The sequence below is a fragment of the Acartia tonsa genome, chromosome 6, assembly GCF_053477335.1.
Source record: "Acartia tonsa isolate MP-2025a chromosome 6, ASM5347733v1, whole genome shotgun sequence".
Lineage (NCBI taxonomy): Eukaryota > Metazoa > Arthropoda > Copepoda > Calanoida > Acartiidae > Acartia > Acartia tonsa.
Window position 1 is genome coordinate 26649834 of NC_137265.1, and position 19316 is coordinate 26669149.

The following is a 19316-nucleotide window of genomic DNA, read 5'->3' on the forward strand; positions in this document are numbered from 1 at the left end:
AACTGTCCTTGTATTAAAACTTTACTTTTGTTTAACAAATGAAACTGGAAATGCAAACATCTCATAAATAAACTCTACGGTCATTAAATTAATTCCTTGAAATTAGAATAAAATAGAAATATGCCCCATAATGCCAAATTTATCACTATCATGAAGCAAAACATTTTTAAAAAGGTTATGACTTCTTTCTAGGAAAACTTGATATATACTTTACATGATATATACTTTATACATACTTTTAAAAATGTACTTTTAGATTATTATTTGATTAATTTGAAAATTGAAACTTTGTTTGATTGATTAAGTTAACATTTTTGGCCTAATGAGGTAAAATTACATAGAACTCAAAACATTAGATTCATGGATAAGGAAATCGGACTTCGACGCGAATAATAGAAGTTAACTTGTAACAACTTATCTATACCTCTAATACTCCATGGATGTTTTATATGTCAGGAAATTTTAGAGATCTTGATTTGCACACAGATAAAAAAATAACTTTCGTAGAAAATCCCTTTTGCCCTAAAGTTAACAGGTTCTAGGCAAGAAGATATTAAAGATTCTTAAAAGTGTGTGTTGCCTAAATTATGATTTAATCTGTGTATTAGATTATTGTATTTGTAATTTTTTTAAATTAATAGATATGCCTATCTGACACATTGGTTCACCTATCTTTTGTGTGACTTAGTAAATATCTAATATGTCTTATCTAAATAACCTTTAAATTACTTAGTTTTTCTTCATTTTCTTACAATTTTGTTATAAAAATAAAGCCTAATCAATGTTTTATATAGAAAATTTATTTTTTCGAATGCATGCAACCTTAATAATCTGCCCTCAAATTTAAGTGTGTTTAATTGCCTGATGTATATCTTAAAAGGACAGTGAATTTTTTTTTGTAAGAATATGATGTGCATTAAATCTAATCTAAAAAATTAATTTAGTTGTTTGACCATGTTTTAGTATTTATTAAAGCGAAGCTTTTCTATAATTAGGGTCGGTCCGTACGTCCGTCACAGACGGATATCTTTTTTCGTTAATTTGGGCATGTTAGATCTGCCCTATCGATTTCAAACTTTGCATGGTAATTTCTTAAGTAGTTAGGTACGATTAAGAAAGCGTAGCAACTCTATAATCATTACAAGAATGTCCGTACGTCCATTTTAAACATGTTGATTTTTTTACTTTTTTTAACAACAAATTTTTATGTGATCTAATCATCCGATGGATCAGATTTTTGGTATGTTGATTCCTGGGACAATAAAGAATATCGTTATAAGCGAATTCGAAGCAACTCTATAATCAAGTCCTAAAATGTAAGTATATCCATAAACATTATCCTGTATCAAGCAGTTTTTCAATAAATTTACTTACAATTTTGCTTCGACTCTTATACATTTATATTCTGATTATTCAGTTCTGACACTATATAAGTGTTAATGTCCGTTTGTCCTACAGTTTCAGTGCTTCGCTTTTATGGATGTTATCATCCTTGTTTATTATAAAGGAGAAAAAACGTGAAAAGATTTTCCAACGGGGAGGCAAATATTACTGAAACTTACGGATTCAACAATGCTGATATATTAAAACGTTTTGATATTAAATGTTTCACCTCTTTGATCCCTGATAAGGATGCACAATTAATAGAACAAGATATTTGTTGAGGATATTATGATAAGGTATTAAGTCCAAATTATGAAGTAGATCTCTTGTTCAACAACTTTATATTACACAGCCTACCACCATATCATAAGAATCGATCTGATAATACCTAAAATAACCTGGAATGGCTCAGAGACATTATTGCAGGTGGAGCTATCGGCTATTGAGATTGCGCATAATATTAGTGTTTTCGCACATTTTGTACGCTGTACGCTCCTTGTGCAATAACAAGACTTGGTTATTTCAGATTTTTTAGAACATTGTTGAGCCAATTTCATTGTAAACTGTGCGACTAGTCGTTTACCATTAAAAATTTTAAAAAGTAATTATAATAATTTTTAATGGAATATTGGCAGCTTCTAGACAAGATCCAAATTTAAATTACGGCTTATTTTGATTGCTCCCATAAACCCATTTGTAGCAACTAAAGTGATTTACTACTTAAAGCTAAGTTAATTACATTTTAGAACTTCATCTTAAGTGGAGAAAAATATAAAATCAAAGGCTTTTCTTTCATTTAAATGCATTAATATTCTGTTTATTCAGTTCTGTATTATTCAGTACAAAGTGTTAATATTTGTTTGTCCCACCGTTTAAGAGACCGCTTTTATGGATGTAGTCATCCTTGTTTTCAAAATTAAGATTAGAAGATCAGATATGAACAGTGTGTTTTTATTATTTAACTTTATGTTGTGTTCTAAGAATAATTTTCTAGACAAAATATATTAATGTGTCGCGTAAGAGTGTTTTAACACTTCAACCAAAACAAAATAAACATTCTAAAACTATCACATAAAAATGTTTTGTTTATACTCGCAAAACGAATAAAAACAAATAAGAATTATAGTATGATGATTAAAAGGAGAACATTTTATATATTGTGAAGTGTTTTTAGATAAGGTATTCTTTGGATGATGAGTTAGAAAAAATGATGTTCTCATAGCTATGAAAATTAGTAATTTTATTTGCTAATCTCTGTTTTGTTAAAATGATTGAACATCATATATCGTAGTAATTGTTGATGAAACAGTAGAGAATTGGAATATATTTTAATCTCTTAAAAGACAATATAAGACCTTTTATTTATTTTCGTAAAAGAATATTGGTGTATCAAGAAAAAATAGCATTGAGATATAATATCATATTTATAGGTAAAAGAATAAATTTTACCGATGCAAGTTAGGTGAAATATTATGAACATCTCAACTGTTAAGGACTGAAATGAAAATATTATTATTTCTCACTCTGCTCCTTTCTTTGTGATCATACAATGTAGTTAAAAGACATTAGCAAATATTAGCTGAAAATCTTGGTAGTGGTGAAAATGTACAGATAGTATTTTTAAAAATTGCATTCACCCTAGCATATAGGGACTCTTTAATTAAAGGGGCAGAGAGGGGCTACAAAAATTGCTTTAAGCCATCACTATACTTAAATCTGAAAACAAAATTTTCTAAGGACCTATGTAAAGCTCCCCTTAAATGGAGAACCAAATCGGTTCAGTAGTTATTGAGATCTTAAGCTTAAGACAAAAAAAATCTCACTACTTATATATCAGATATCCTTGTACCTTTTTATTTCTAAAGTTAATATCCATATTCGTCCCAATTTAGAAAATAGTTTCTTCGTTTAAATATTGTTTAACTGTTGAACTGTCTCTGAAAACTTAATTAATCAAAAATCAAAACATAAATGTGTGTGTGTTACTAATTTATATAAAAGACGTATCTCATTTCAATTCAAACTAATTTTTTTAAAATGACAACGTCCATAAGTAGCGAAGCACAAAAACGTGGATGGGAATGTGAACAATAAGCTATAAAAATTGGAAAGAATTTTAATGAATATAATAGATTTGAAATCTGCATAAAATTTTAAGGAATTTTTATAAAATTCGTTTTTTGTATAATTCTTTATCTATAAGCGCAAATACAAATTAAGTTAAATAATTTTGACATCTGTGATTGGTGGATTGAAAACTATCTGCGCTCTGATTGGAGAAGCTTAAGTGACGTACATCATTCAACCAATTAGAGCGCAGGTAGTTTCCAATCCACCTATCCTATTGGTCAAAATTTATTAACTTAAATTGAATTTGTGCTTTTAAATAATGAATTATATAAAAATCGAATTTTATAAAAAAAAATCCTTAAAATTTTATGCAGATTTCAAATCTATTATATTCATTAAAATTCTTTCCAATTTTTATAGCTTAGTAGATTTAAATGGTATTTTTTAAAATCAAGAATAAATTTATCGGCGAAAATAAACACGAAACCTTGTTTTTTTTTGTATGATGACGACATAAAAGGTGCTCATAACAATTGGAAAAATTATTTTGATACTGATATTGAACCAAAAACACCAAAGATGTGGGAAAATTTGTAAACCATATAAAAATAGCCCCAAACCTGCTAATAGTCAGTCTGACTGCCATGTTTGTTTTCTTAAAACGACAGATATGTAGAAAAATGTAAAAATATAAAAATAGCCTAAAACCTGCTAAAAAGGGGTCCTACTGGAATCCATGTTTTATACTTAATTATGCTGCATATTAATGGGAATGTTAACAAGAAATTTCAGCCTTCTATCTTAAACAGGAGCCGAGAAAATCACGTTTCCCCTATTCTGTCTCAGAAGGACAGACGGACGGACATTTCGAATTATAGAGTAGCTTCGCTACTAAAAAGGCGAATTGTATAATACTATTGGAAATAAATCTTAATTATATGCTTTCAATAAAAGGAAACAAAGAGAACGAAACCATAATGCGACTAGTAGGTGTTTGACAAACAAAAAAATCTTTGAGATTTTTATAAAATCTTAATAAAAATATTTTCTTTTCAACTAAAGATTGTAAACAAATTTTTCTTCTAGTTTTTTTTATTAAAAATTCTCTTATTATTTGTTATCAAAGATTTTTTTTTAAAACAAAAAAATAATTAGAAACATTGTTAGTAAAAATATCTAAGAATTTGAAAACAATTAAAATTAAAATATTTGAACAATTGTTTTGTAGATCTGAATAGAGAAGTTTCTTTTCTTGTATTTGAAATAAATTGACAACTTTGTTAACAAATATTTAGGATCAAGACGGAAATACGAAAATTGTATTTTGAAAGCAACTTTAAATACTGCTTGCTGCCAAACGGCTGACAACACAACCTACATTCGAAGGAAAATTAAATTTAAAAGGAAAACTTTGTTTTCTTTAGCTCTTCAGCCAATTAAAGTTAGGTTTACATTATTTTATTACAGCACATATTATCAGTTTATAATGTTCAATTTTGACTTAATAATGACGTATGAAATTTCTATAGCTCCTTTCAACCGCCAGTGGTCAGGTATTCAAAATTACATGCAATCAAAGAGTAAGTTGTCTAGTAGAAGCTATTTACCTAATACACAAGGGAAGGAGATAAATTTACCACTTCGGAGTGCCTTGGCAGTTGGACCTTACCTAAAAAAAATATAGCATTTTTACTCAAAAATATTTCGTGTGACAATATTTGTCTCTAATTAGTGTAATTTTTCTCTGTAAACCGTGTAGTGACCGATTTATTTTCGTTTCTTCCTTGAAAAATTTTATGTTTCAAACAAGAAATTATATTACAAAAAAAATATATTATATTTTAGTGTATCATTGACGGTTTAACTCCAAAACAATTTGTATGGTATTACAGATATCTTTCTGAATATAAAGGGTTATAGTGTATCATAATTTATCGTGAATTGTTTATTTGGAAACAAAATTAATACATATTGCTTTATGAATTGGTCATTAGTCGCTTTTTGACTCGCCTTGGGACGGAGTAGCTAAAACATATTTGTTTACAACTAAAACAATCACAGTAAATATTGAAAAATGTCCTTCCTTGCATCGTATGACCCTGCCTTCTAGACAACATTTGAAAAATTGAAATTTAAAGAGTAGCTATGAATTTAAAAATAGTGTATATGCATCATAAAACATGTTTCCTGCCTTAGGCCAACACACAGAGTAAAGGAATGGGACAAATAAAAAAAACGAAACATTTAATTAAAATATAAAAGGGCATGTACTCTAAACTGTCAGTACTTACCTTCTCTATATATTGACAAAGCTTTTCTAAATTAAAAAAGTATGTCAACACAATGATTCCCTAGTGTAACAGGTACCGAACACACACATACATTTACATACAAGCATATTTTTGGAATGCATTTTGCTAAAACTGACCTCAGAGATTTATAGATGGTAAAAAATGTGGGGAAACATATTTACATTCTTGGAGAACATGGAGACATAAACATTGTTTTCTATCCCTGTATCTAATATTCCCTCCCTATGTTTGCATCAACAGTTTGAGTTGCTAGTATAAAGTTGTGTAAAGTTTTACCAAAATTTTATCAGTCTATTTTCTCGTCTATTTCTCGTCTATATCTAACAGTTGTGCATTCTATCCTAAAAATAAGTGACAGGACTGTTTTTCTTTTAGACCAAGAGCATATTCTGTAGGGAAACAAAAATTTAAGCTCCACTCATGTGGTATTAATATGTAAAATTATAAGCCAATATTACCGTAGGGTTTAGTTTATTAACTGTGATTTTTCAAAAAATCTTGATTCCAAACAATTTTGCTATGACTCTGAAATTTTTTTTACATACTGTTTTAACCAGCATCACAACTGCGATGGAATATTTTCTTTACATATTTACGAACATGAAGACATAAATATGATTCTTACAGTTCATATTTTTTATGTTCTAGTAGAAATATTAAAATTTACGCATGAAAAAAGAAGATTTAAACTGAAGTATATTGTAGCTGCTCTAAAAATATGATCTGCCTGTTCGTATCTATGATTAAATCTTATCCTTAAATGACCAACTTTACATACTAATTTGAGATTGAATCGTGTGCATATACTCATAAAAATAAAATTAGGTAAATATATGTTAGATTTGTTGTAAGGTAAAGCATGTCAAGTTTTAGTCTCTTTGTTATCCTATAACAGTTATTTTTGTCCTTATTATCTAACTTTAAAGCTATTCAAACTACAGGACAAAGTGATTTATAGATAAGTGACGCTACCGGTCAATAAACTTGTATAAAACCTATGCTATGCAAAGGACAAAATTAGCATTGAATAGATAGGCTACAGGAGGGGATAGGGCATCCACAGCGATAAGTTTTCACAACAACAAATGTTTAAAGTTTTACTGTCCTTTTCAAAAATTTAAACCAATGCCTTTCTTACTGGTGTTCTGTCTGTATGGCAAGCGATATGACATAAAACAAAGCTACTCTACTCAAACTGTTTGTATGTATGTATATAAATGTTATGTTTCTTCTGTGCAACCTTTTTCTTTTAATATTAAACTATTTTGTTACGTTGTCTGACTTAAACTTAATTATAATTATTAATATTTTTATGCCATATCAGTCCTTTTCTGGATAAAAATGATCAATGTCTCTGCTGGGAGGTGATTGCAAATAAGAACATAAAAACGCTCCAGCTCATTTAGTATTTCGGCAACAAGAAAGGTTCACTGTAAAAAAAAATGACAAGGACCATAAAAATCCAAGAAGTATTCAGGTGACAAATGAAATATGCATTTGAAACTTTAGTGAAAATTTAACATAATAAATTTAAGTTGAAGAATTCTTCTTCATGATTACGTGGACAAGAACCGGCAGAACCCTGACCCTTTGATTGCATAAGGTTTTTCTTGAAGTCCATTACATGAAATTAAGTTGCTCCTTTTTATGGGTCAATGCATTCTTCTCACTTTTATTGTCAATGACATGCACCTGACATAGCAGCAAAAGGAACCATTATAATGTCTCGTATTACTTGCAGTTTGGGTCAAGACTTAAACCAATAATCCAGCATGACAACCATTGGACGCCTTTAAAGTTTCTATGTTACCAAAATTTCAGTATTGGAATCAAACTTTTAAGAAACGGACCAAGGCGTGCGTTGTCACAATTTACTGGGCAGTTACTTTTTACTCAACAAGAAACGACTTCACATTAGAAAAAGCTACCAAACATCATCATCAAATTCTTGGCTACAAATTAAGACAAAAAGGTTTTAATGCTCTATTGAAGCTAAATAAATGCGTTAACATAAAATATAATAATTTATGTCGACCTACATCTCATAAGAAAAACAGGTAGGTAATATATGCAGTTATAAGTTTAATTAAGTACATCTGAAATTAATATCATTATTAGGTTTTAATTTAGGTATCACTTTTAGAGAACTATATCTACTATGAAACACAATTTCTCCTAACACAATGACTATAGTAAATGTTTGATAATACCAGCACCAAAGTTTAACAAGAATATGCTTGGCTATAAATTAGGGCAAAAAAGGTTCCAATGGCTTTAGAATAGACTTCATACTTTTGGACATGGGTATAGTAATGTAAGAGTATTGAGGATTATCATGGTAATATTAGGTTAAATCAATAAAAGGTTGACATTTTTCATGACTTTAACGCTCTTTGTTAAGGTAAGATAAGGTATTTTTTTCTAAAATTCTTTTTGTTTTCAATCATTAAAAAATTGTATTATAGAAAACTTCTTCAGTAATCTTACTTATTTATCACCTTTTCATATATTTTCTGAAAATTTTTACGATAAATTGAGTGATGTGTCCATAAAACAACAAAGGACTTGTTTCACATTAACAAAAGATATAATTTTAATGTAAATTCATTTTCCAGCAGCGAAACTCCTATACTTCATCTAACTCAATTGTCTTTCTTGTAAGTAGATATATAAGTGGTTACACTTTGTAATATGACAAATTCGCGTAAGTGAATGAACACCAAATTGAGTTGCAAAACGGGCATATTGATGAATAAATATTGTTAACATGCCTTTTTTTATTGGTGACCAAAAAAGATCTGGTCCTTTGATGAAAAAGTTTACTATATTTGGACATTTCAACTTTTTTTTGGAGCCGCGTCGCAATTTATGGAACAATGAAAGGGTCTTTCAAAAGAAAATAATCCCGTTGCAAATTTTATTTAAATCTTGTGATCAATTCAGTACTATAGATTAGAAGTAAAACTAAAGTTATGTTATAGATTATATGATTCAAAAATATATTTTGGCATGTCGTTCGTATGATAGCTTCGCTAATGAAAAGAAAAATTTCTTTAATTATAGTGTAAAATTTATATTCCCATTAGCCTTGATATGTAATATATTGCACAATTTACATACACTTTAAAAAATAAGTTTTTATGAGTATCTTTCAAATAAAGTAAATTTTTACATATATGATTATTTTCTTTAAAAATGTTATGATACCACAACAAAAGAAGGTATTTGATAAGATTACTGAATTCGTGATAAATAAATTTTAAAGTACACTAGTAATACACTTTTATAATAAAGAATATTAAAACAGTTTAATTTTTGCAGTGTACAATATGGGTTTATAATCTGTCTGATAACTAAGACATATGAAGAGCAGTAGCGAATTTAAATAAACTACTCTGTACTTGTACTTGTACTTGTTTCAACTCTTTAGAATTAGAAATAGAAAAATGGATGGGGCAACCCCACCCCCCCCCCCACCCCCCAACTAGTTTATAACTTGGATGAAAGAAGGGATAAGTAATCTTATGAAACCAACATTAACCCCATTATCATCCTTGTAAAAAATAAAGATTTACAAATATAAGTTTGTATTTCACTAATTATTAAGTAAGTATTTCCTATAGTCAAATTATTTGTGATATTTCACCAATTATTCCCTGAAAGAGAAAAGAATATCATTCGAACAAGTAGACAGTAGTTCATTTAAATGAAACACCATAGAAGCAAAAATGAAGAGGAGGGATGAGTTGACTTAACCTTTATCCTGTTTTGAAATGAAGATATGATATAATAATTTGTTTATTTGACATAAAATTACACATAAATTTGTTAATAAATTTGAAGTAATATCAAAATAGTCTCAATGTTGACTACCTTAATAGCATCATTTACAGAGATAGAGGGATAGAATATGAGCATTCATGCTAAGAAATCAGCCAAATTCAAGCTTTGACTTAATGGTTCTATTTTATTTGTCATCTACAAAAGGAATAATTTTGTTTTTCTTCATTTGTTCATTGTCTTACAATCCTAGATAATTTTAAAACAACTGGGATTCAATATTACTTTTTATACTCACTTTTCTTTTAAATTTTGCATATTGCATAGTTTTTATTTGTTAAAAAAATTATCTAATAAATTCATACTTTTATAGATCTAATATTTGAAATATTGTTATTGAAAGTGAAATAACTTTTGAAACTACATATACATTTACTCCAATTTTACTGCATACTCTCGAGGATACGAGGAATTCAAATGATAGAAAAATTACCTAATCATCATTTTAATATTTATGCAAAATTTATATTTACATTTATTAGAAATGAAAAAAGTTTAATTTATTGATTTTATTGACCAATTTTCTAACTCTCGACATAAATTGTCCAAATTGTTAAACTTAAAAGCATGTTATTGTACTAAAATATGTAAACATTTAAAATTTTTGAAGATGTATCTTGATTTCAACGCATTTTGTCTTTGCCTGTTTCTCCAATCAAAGTAAGCCAGAATTAAATATTAAATATAAAATATTATTCAACAACAACAACAAAAATATTGTTGTAACTGTTGGAAAAGTTGGAGGCAAATCATTATTTTAGGTCAGATACTGTATCACTCTTTATCCTGCATGATCTTATAAATATGTCAACATAGGTTACAAGCCTTTATGTCTAAATATGAAATATTTATCTACAAATTTTTGCAACTTTTAAATTATATTTCATTTTAAGCATACTTGTTAGGAGTGATATATATATTTTTTAAAGTGAAATTAGCTTGCTGATAAATTTTGCTAGTCCATTACTCTTAGCAGATTAATACAAGACAAAAGTATTGGCCAACATTAGATATATTACCTGACAAACATAAATCGTAGAACGTACTTGGTATCACAAAAAAATCATATTAGCATACAAATTTTTTAAGAAATTGTTTTAATTATGCAAAACAATTAAAGCACACAAATTTCTCTTTAAATTATGCTGTATGAAGTTATACCTAACCTATTATATTTAAACAATATTATACATATTATTATAACAAAAACAAAGTTGAAGAATAGATTTGAACGAATTTTCAGTTATCAGCTTCTCTCTAAAGGCTTTATTCTAAAAAAAATATGAACATTTAAGATCAAAGAACGCCAACAAACGTTATATAGTAGCTTTGACAATAACAGACAAAAAAGCGCAAACTTACATTTTTTTGCGGAAATATAGAAAAGGTTGCAAAATTGTGTGAAATCTTACCATTGTTGATTTGAAAACAATACAATTTCTTAGAAATTAGTGAGTAAAAATTCTTGGTAAAAGGGGCATTTATGGGATATTTACACTCTAGAATAAATATTAAATATTCTTTTTTGAAAGAAAAGTTATATGAATTTGTTTAACCCAAAGTGGGACATAAAAGATTTGAGTTAACGTATTATAATTGTAAAATCATTAGCTTCTGTTATTATAATCACAGTAGAAAATTAAACAGGATATTTTCCCATAATGGCTCCTTACTTATTTTTTCTCTTTTTGTTTCCTTATTGTGTCTAATAATTTGATCTCTTGCTGTCAATTTAAGAAATAAGTTCAATTGTTTTACTTTTATAAATGAAAACATTGTGCTCTATTGAGAAACAAAAAAAAATATGTTAACCACAAAAATATTTACCTTTAAAGATTTTACAACAAAAACAAGAATGACTAAATCCAGAATCCAAAGTTTAATTAATCAGCAACAAACGAAAGCATATCTATAGAGATTCCACGCTTTTAAAATAAAGTATAAATCCTATGATATAAAGAATATAGATTTTTTGTCTGAAGCTTAAGAACTCAGAAACTACTGAACCGATTGGGTTCTCGATTTAAGAAAAACTTTGCATACATAGGTCTTTAGGTGGCTATTTTATTTTTTATTATGTAATATTTCTTACCTTGGAATTAAGTCATAATTATTAAATAAAATCACTTAATTTCACACTTATAAGAACTTATATAGAGAGTTGAATGGATGGGCTGGCGAAATTGTTTTAGCCCTGGGGTGCCAATAATATGCGCTATCACCACCTTATAATGACACCTTAATTACACCTCTCCCTACCACAAATGAAAATGTATTATGGTTTCACTAGATATTAACACCTTTAATTTTCTTCAGATATATTTTTTTTCTCTAAATTTGTAGCAATTAATGGAGTCACTTTTTAACAGTTTCTATTTAACAAGAAGATATTTTCTTTCAAAAGTTTTTTTTGTAAAAAAAGCACTCATTTCTTTACGTCCCTTTGAATATTCACGACACGACTAAAGATTTATTTATCCGGCGGCTTTAAGCTTCGGCTTATTACCGCGCTCTATCTGTCCCATTCCCCCCGAATAGTGCTCTCCCTTTTTAAAAATATTATCATGAGACCACATATCTCTTTCCCCCAACTCTGCACGATCTTATATGATCCCCCTTCATCTCCTCTCCCATCTCGTACCTCCGCCAAAAGCTCAGAAAGCAAGGAAACAGGATTAATAAAGAGGAGGGGAGAAGTTGTAATTGTAATTTTTTGGGGGGCGGAAAATTTAATTCTTAAGGCAGACAATCAAGGAAGGAAAATGTTCAGGGGGGGTCCACAAATATTTTTCTCTATTCTTCTCCTGGAACTCCTCCCCCCTCTCTCTCTCATGCTCCCCGTGTCTCTATTATCTGTGTAATTCTCTAATATTTTGTCTCTATTATAATCCTATCCTTTCTGTAAGGAACCAGTGATTAAGGTGGGTAATTTTAACACTGCCCAAAATTTAGAAAATTTAAAGGTGGTCTTTTTCCCTTTGAAAGAATTTAACACAAATATTTAGAGAATAAAAGAATGAAAGAGAATCATAATTGTCGGCTATGGATAAAAGAATTATATTAAAATGATACAGTGTTGGCCGTTTTTTGAGAAATTTTGAATAAAAAGAATGCCAAATAATTGTTTTACATTGTTTCTAAACAGAAATAAAGATATTATTTCTTTTTAAAGAGTATCTATAAATGGACTATAATTGTTATAATTTTTGTTTTATTGAATGTCTTAATTTAGGTTTTTTTTAAGTTTTTTAAGTTTTTTCATGAAAAACATATAAAACCTCTTAATGTTTTTTGGGTTTGTAAAATTTCCTTGGGGGAGTTAATTACTCACAAAGATTTGAAAACCTATATTTTGTTATATGCAATGTCAATAATTCATATTATATTTTAGAACTAACCAATAGGGGGGGGGGGGGGTGGGGGGGGGTTGTAGGCAACACCAAATTTTGCTGAAACATCCCGTCACTTCGTTGATACATCAGAAAACTTAAATTTTTCAATATCTTTTTTTACGTTTTATCTTTTAAAGACTTTAAGAAAATCTAGTGGAAATTTTTCCTTATTATTATGTATAAAACTGTTTACAATAGCGCAGCTGTATTAAATCTGTCTATAATTCCAGATCATATAATTTCAGTTTTTTAGGGATAGGGGAAGGAGATGAGATTAGTTTTTGTTCATCATTTCCTAAATGTTAAGTTATTTTCAAAGTTGATTATTAATAAAATTCAAGAAGGATGTGATTTCATATTGTCAAAAACTATGTCATATCTTATGATTTTAGCATGTAGCAGCTATGTCAGAACAGGAAGCCCAATGCCTGTAAAAAGGAACAACTTGAACCCATCCAAAGTTTAGTAATCATAAGCATTGTTTGTCTTTTAGGAGCTTTATAGCCTGGATATTTTGACAGAAAATGAGAAATTGTTTGTTTTTTTTATTCTTGGCTGTTAGACATGATGTTATATGTAGGTTAAAATTTTCTGTAAAATTTTCTTTCATATAATATAATTTATATGATATATCCCTTATTTCCTGAGTGGTAATTGGACCAACTTTAATGGTATAATTACGCACCTTTAATGGCCCCTTTCCCATGACCACAACCCACTCCCCCCCCCCCTAAGCCCCTGTTGGTTTCAGGTGGTGAATTGACCGCTAAGTACTCTAAATAGTATAATTGTGGCAACTCCGCCCACTTGACACTCTGGCACTCAACACCGGCAATATCCCTGTTAAACTTTCTTCCTTTTATTACAACTTTACTCGCTCCTATTTATTTCTTATTTAATAATTTTTCTATAGTTTGCACGTTTTTGTCTAACTGAGTTTCTGCTATATTTGAAAAAGGCAATACTTTTTTTAAGGAAATGTGTGTAAATATGTTTCTTTATTGCTGCACTACTTATGGAGTTTGGGACTGGCCTAATCTTAGAATAGCTTTGCTTTTAAAAAAATCTAGATAGAACTATAAGTATAAAAGCTCAGCGTGAAACAGATTTTTTCTCCTTTTAACTGTGTTATGATTCTTTCAAATTTTCACAATCAAATAAGGTTGACCAGAATTCAATTAAATGTTCGAAATAACCATCCTCATTAATTTATTTTGATATGACTTTATTTCAAAAGAACCTTAATAATTTTTCTATTGGGGAGTTTTAACTTAACTGTGTTATGATCCTTTCAAATTTTCACAATCAAATAAGGTTGACCAGAATTCAATTAAATGTTCGAAATAACCATCCTCATTAATTTATTTTGATATGAATTTATTTCAAAAGAACCTTAATAATTTTTCTATTGGGGAGTTTTAACAAATCCATTCCTCTGTAACTATTATAGTCTAACAAAGCATCCGTGAATATTAATTGAAATTTGCTCAGAATTAAATACAAAACTTTATGGAAGGGAATTTGAGCATTTATGTGATATTGGTTCAGCACATCCATTCTTAAAAATTAAATGTCGAATATCCAATGTATTCCTATTCTTAAGAGTACTCATTTTTTACAAGTCCCCCTTTCTCTCTATTAAAAGAATATAGGTTATCTAACTTATCTAACAATACAATACTTACTTCAGATAGATACTAAAATAAAACTGTGTATTGGGAGATTTTATGTTTTATCACCTATTACAGGATTTGCATACAGTTTTATCAATAAACAAACGATTAGTCGGTGGTTCTAAAAAGCAAGAATATAAATAAAAATATTATAAATTGATTTATTTGTGTATTACTGGGAGGTACAGAAAGTGTCATGTGTAAAGTCATAAAAATACGTCTACATGAAAAGGAGAGATGCGAGGAGAAGAAGGAAAGGAAACCAGGTATACGGTTGGTTATCAACATGTGAAATAAATCTTAAATAATATTTGGGGGGCAAATGAAAAGGTTGTCAATTTTCCTATATGTAGACCCCCAACGACAGGTTTCGTGATATTTTTCGAATTAATTTCGTTATTGGTATAAGCTGAAAGAAAACCCCTAAAAAATAGACGGATTTAGACGTATTTTTATGACGTCACACATTACACATTCCGTATCTCCGTATTACTGGTACGTGTATGTTAAAGCATATAGTATCATTGCAGGTATCATTTTGTACCAAATCGAGAAAGAAATAGGAATTGCAATTTATATTTTGATGGCATAGCGATTAATGATGATCTCTTTTGAAGCAAGATTATAATTTCAAGTCGAGATCACATTCTTTGAAATTAAGGCATATTACAATTGAAAGAACATAATATTGTATTTTAATGTGTGAAGTCATAAAAATACGTATATTTATGACGTCACACATGACACTTTCTGGTATATGTATGTTCAGTGTAACAAATCAAGAAAGAAATAGAAATGGCCAATTTTTATTTAGATGGCATTGTGATTAGTGCTGATATCCTTTGAAGCAAGATTATGATTTATGTAAAGATTATATTTACGATATTAAAGCAAATTACAATTAATTGAACATCATATATGTCCTGGAACACTGTACAGCAGTAGTGTACCTTACTGGACTAAACAAGGGTAGCAAACTAAAATTGGCAAGCTAAAAAGATCCTTCTTAAAAAGGTCCTGCCTTAGTGCCTATTTTACTAAAAAGGGTTTCTTTTGTCTAGAAAATGAGGGCATTTTTAAAGCCTTGTGTTCTCTGTAAAAAAATGTTTTGTTTGCAAAAATTAGTTTATTAAAGAAAACTCTTGCCCGTAATAAAAACGTTAGAGAAGCACTTTAACACTTTTTTGTTCGCACTAGACCTTTTTATGCTTCATGTTTTTTACTTTTAAAAAATATTAGGTATATTATTTCTTTATTTAAAACATTGTTAGCACGATATATTAATATTGTACAATGTTATACAGAAAAAAATATATTTATGTCGCTTTGATGATGATAGAAATATTCCTTCCTTTTAAAACTTATTTTGCTTTTTAAAAAATCACCAAATTATTTTAGTTAATTCTAATGCAGGGTGGGCACGCTTCTGAATAAAATTAATTTGTGCCTTTAAAAAAGTTACTCTACTTCTCTCTGAATTGTTTGAGATAAGAGATCAGACATTACAAGACAATTAGATGCATTAAAGTAGCTAAATCAAGGACAAGAACGTACAAAAGAAGTGGTACATTTTTTAGGGAAAATTCGTATTTTTCCTGATTAACTTTACTCTATTTAAGCAACCGTTTGAAAGAAATAACCCCTTTCAAACAGAATTAAAATTACTTTTCTTAAAGCTCTCCTTTCTGTCTTCACTGTTTAGAGCCTGGAAATATATAAATATATTTTAGCCAATGATTTATAGCATAACAGAATGAAGTATATATGAACAAGTGATTTTTATAGTAGAATCACAACTTATAAAAAAAGGGTTGATTGTTTTCTATCAAGTTCTCCTTTTTCTATCCTAAATTCAAGTTAGGACTAACTTTTTGTTTATTAAAATCTAAGAATTTAAAAAGAATAATGAAAATGCTGATTGTTTTCAGTTTCATCAACGTTAACATATCAAATAACAATGAGATTAAAACTTTTTAACAGAAATTAAACAAACTTTCAGAACATGAATTTTGAAGTAACCCAAGTGAAATCAAAAGAACTATTAAAAACTAGAAAATCATAACAAAGATATCATCCCTATAGTGTATACATATCTGATTTAGCAGACTTAGCAAAAAAGAACAATTAATTTAATTTGTTTAGGTTTAAAGTATTTATTAGGGATCAGTATCCGACCTAACTATCAATGTATGGTCAAAAGACTTATACTATCTTTTGTTATTGAAAAGTCTAAATTTATGTTTGTTTGTGTCCAGTAAGATCTCAAAATATTTTAGAAGGTGGAATTTGAGTGTTACATAACAACCGTTTCCTTCTCATGGGTCTTCCAAAGAAGGATGGTATGCTAATTACTGGCTAAAGAAAAAAACGAAAATTTACTTATGCAGCGCCGATCTGATTGTTGTTATTACTTGTTGTGCACCGCAGTCTTGTTGAGATTAGCGCGGCTACACAGCTTCTGTATTTAGATTAGTTAATGTTGTGCTTATTGTCTAACACGCGAAACTAAAAAATGGATAGGTCAATGAATTAGTAGCTGTGTGGGTGAGGTTTCATTATAAATAAATATAAAGCTTCTATTGTGAACAAAACTAGAACAACTATGCCATACGGATTAAATGATTAAAATGAAAATAAAATATTAACTGTTTAAAATATTAATAGGTATAAAAATAGGCCTCTAATAAATATAAACCAGCAGTAAGCATTCCTATTTTATTATTATGCTTGCATGATGCTTTTATCTACCTCTCAACATACTCACCTTGTTATAGAATAGCTGAATCTTTCATCTTTAGAATTATGCATAATTGTATTAAAGATATGATATTCTACAAGTTTCCGAAAAAAGGTTGGGTTGGTCAATACAGCTTTCTGGTCTTACAGAATTTTATGGGTAGCGTAGCTTCTCTATAATTTAACCTAAACCATGAGTATCACAAGTTTTACAACCTATGGCTTATTTTTTCTGCGGATTACAAAGCATCTATAATGGATATGCTTTTATTGAAGTTAAATGATAAATAAGTTGAAACATTATATAACCTTATGAATTACAATCACGATTCTTATCCACCAATTTTTTAAAAGAAAACCACAAAAAAAATCAAAAAAATAATTTTACTATTAAATTTTGAAATACTTTTTCTAAGGATTACATATACCTTTCCAGAGAAGTCAAAATCCTGGTTGAAAAATTATGGGCCATTACTTTTCATTTTTTAACACTTTTTTTATATTTGATAGCATACATTTTGATTTAAATCATAATTAAAAATGACATCTTGATGTATATTATATTTAAGCAAGTACGATTACGCTCTAGAAGGTCAAGAATTCTAAGGAAATAAATCAAACAGTTCCATTCTAAAATGCACACACAAACATTATCGAAGCCCCTTGGAGTTAACTACTAACTAAGCTATCCAAATTTGATATAACAATTCTTATCTAACCCAACTTACCCCCTTAAGAAAAAAATGAGTTAGCCATTATTGCTTCAGAATTTCACATCCGCTCAAAAATAGCCTAAAACAAAAAGTAAAGTATGTACCTTCCTAAAAATTACAATGAAGTAGAATCAGTTATTTAATTCCCAAATAAAATTTATTATTGGTATACTATTTTGCGAATAATCATATGATAGAATAATTAGGTGCTGAAAGGGCCTAAAAGTATTAGCAATGGTTATTTGGGAGAAAGGAGGGGCAGTGAAAAAAAGGTTTCAAAAATTTAATTTTAACTACAACAAATATATCCATAATTGGCACAGTATTAGAATCACACTGTTTTTTGGACGATGAAAAAGTAAACTTTTTCAAGATAAATACCCCAAACAATCTGAGCAATCCTAGGCAACTAGCAATGTTATAAATACCAGTAAGACTGCAATTCAAATATGAATAGGTAGTAATCCTAAAACATTTACTTGTGAGCACAGCCATCCAAACAATCTTGAAGACTAACATCTCAAAGACAAACCTGCGAACATAGCTAAACACGTAGCGCACTCGCTTGTCGTCGGGAAGGCGATAGATTCGAATCTCGGACTAACACCGCGTCATTACTAAAGACGTTAAAATAGTTCCTACTGGCGCAACTCATTACTATGCACAGTTAGGACTTCTCAGACAAAGGTCGTGCAATCAAAGGGTTGGTTGTCTGATGGGCACTTAGACCGCAATTATATGCGTAGTTTGTTTCAAGGTGCGTGTAGAGGTCTAGAACCCGAAGCGACACCAAGCCCCCATCAACATCTCAAAGACACCCACACATCCTTCTCTGTGGCAGTTTTCAAATGTCATGCGTTAATAATTTGGCATTGCATTGCAAATGTTTTTATCCACACTTTCTTAGCGTGCCATCATGTTCACTAAAATTCTAATCCTCAGGGATTCAAAGGGATAAGACAATGACCGATAAATCAATGCACATCCCCAATGATGTCACACAAAATTACTCCTTCTGTAGATTAAAATCAGTGGTTGATACGTTAAGACATTCAACTTAATAAACAAATCAATTAAAATTTACTAAAAGTTCCCAAAGTTGTTAAGACAACGAATAGGAAAACGTAATTATAAAACTTAGGGGACTTTTTTTGCCTTTTGTCCCGGGATGTTTAATCTAACCCCAAACCCCAAACA

General features: G+C 29.2%; 1 protein-coding gene across 2 annotated transcripts in view; it reads right to left on the bottom strand.

Annotated features, from left to right (window-relative positions):
- The window catches only part of LOC145322243 (uncharacterized), a 30174-nt gene extending 18060 nt beyond the window's left edge, over positions 1-12114 (bottom strand). Inside the window, exons 1-2 of one of the 2 annotated variants that reach the window (XM_080164109.1) lie at positions 11698-12068; positions 5061-5122 (exon numbers count right to left, since the gene is read on the bottom strand). The gene's annotated coding sequence lies outside the window, so the exon portion shown is untranslated. Of the gene's footprint in view, positions 1-5060; positions 5123-11697 lie in introns of both variants that reach the window. The other variant, XM_080164107.1, reaches the window with a different exon arrangement.
- Positions 12115-19316: the final 7202 nt, after the last annotated feature.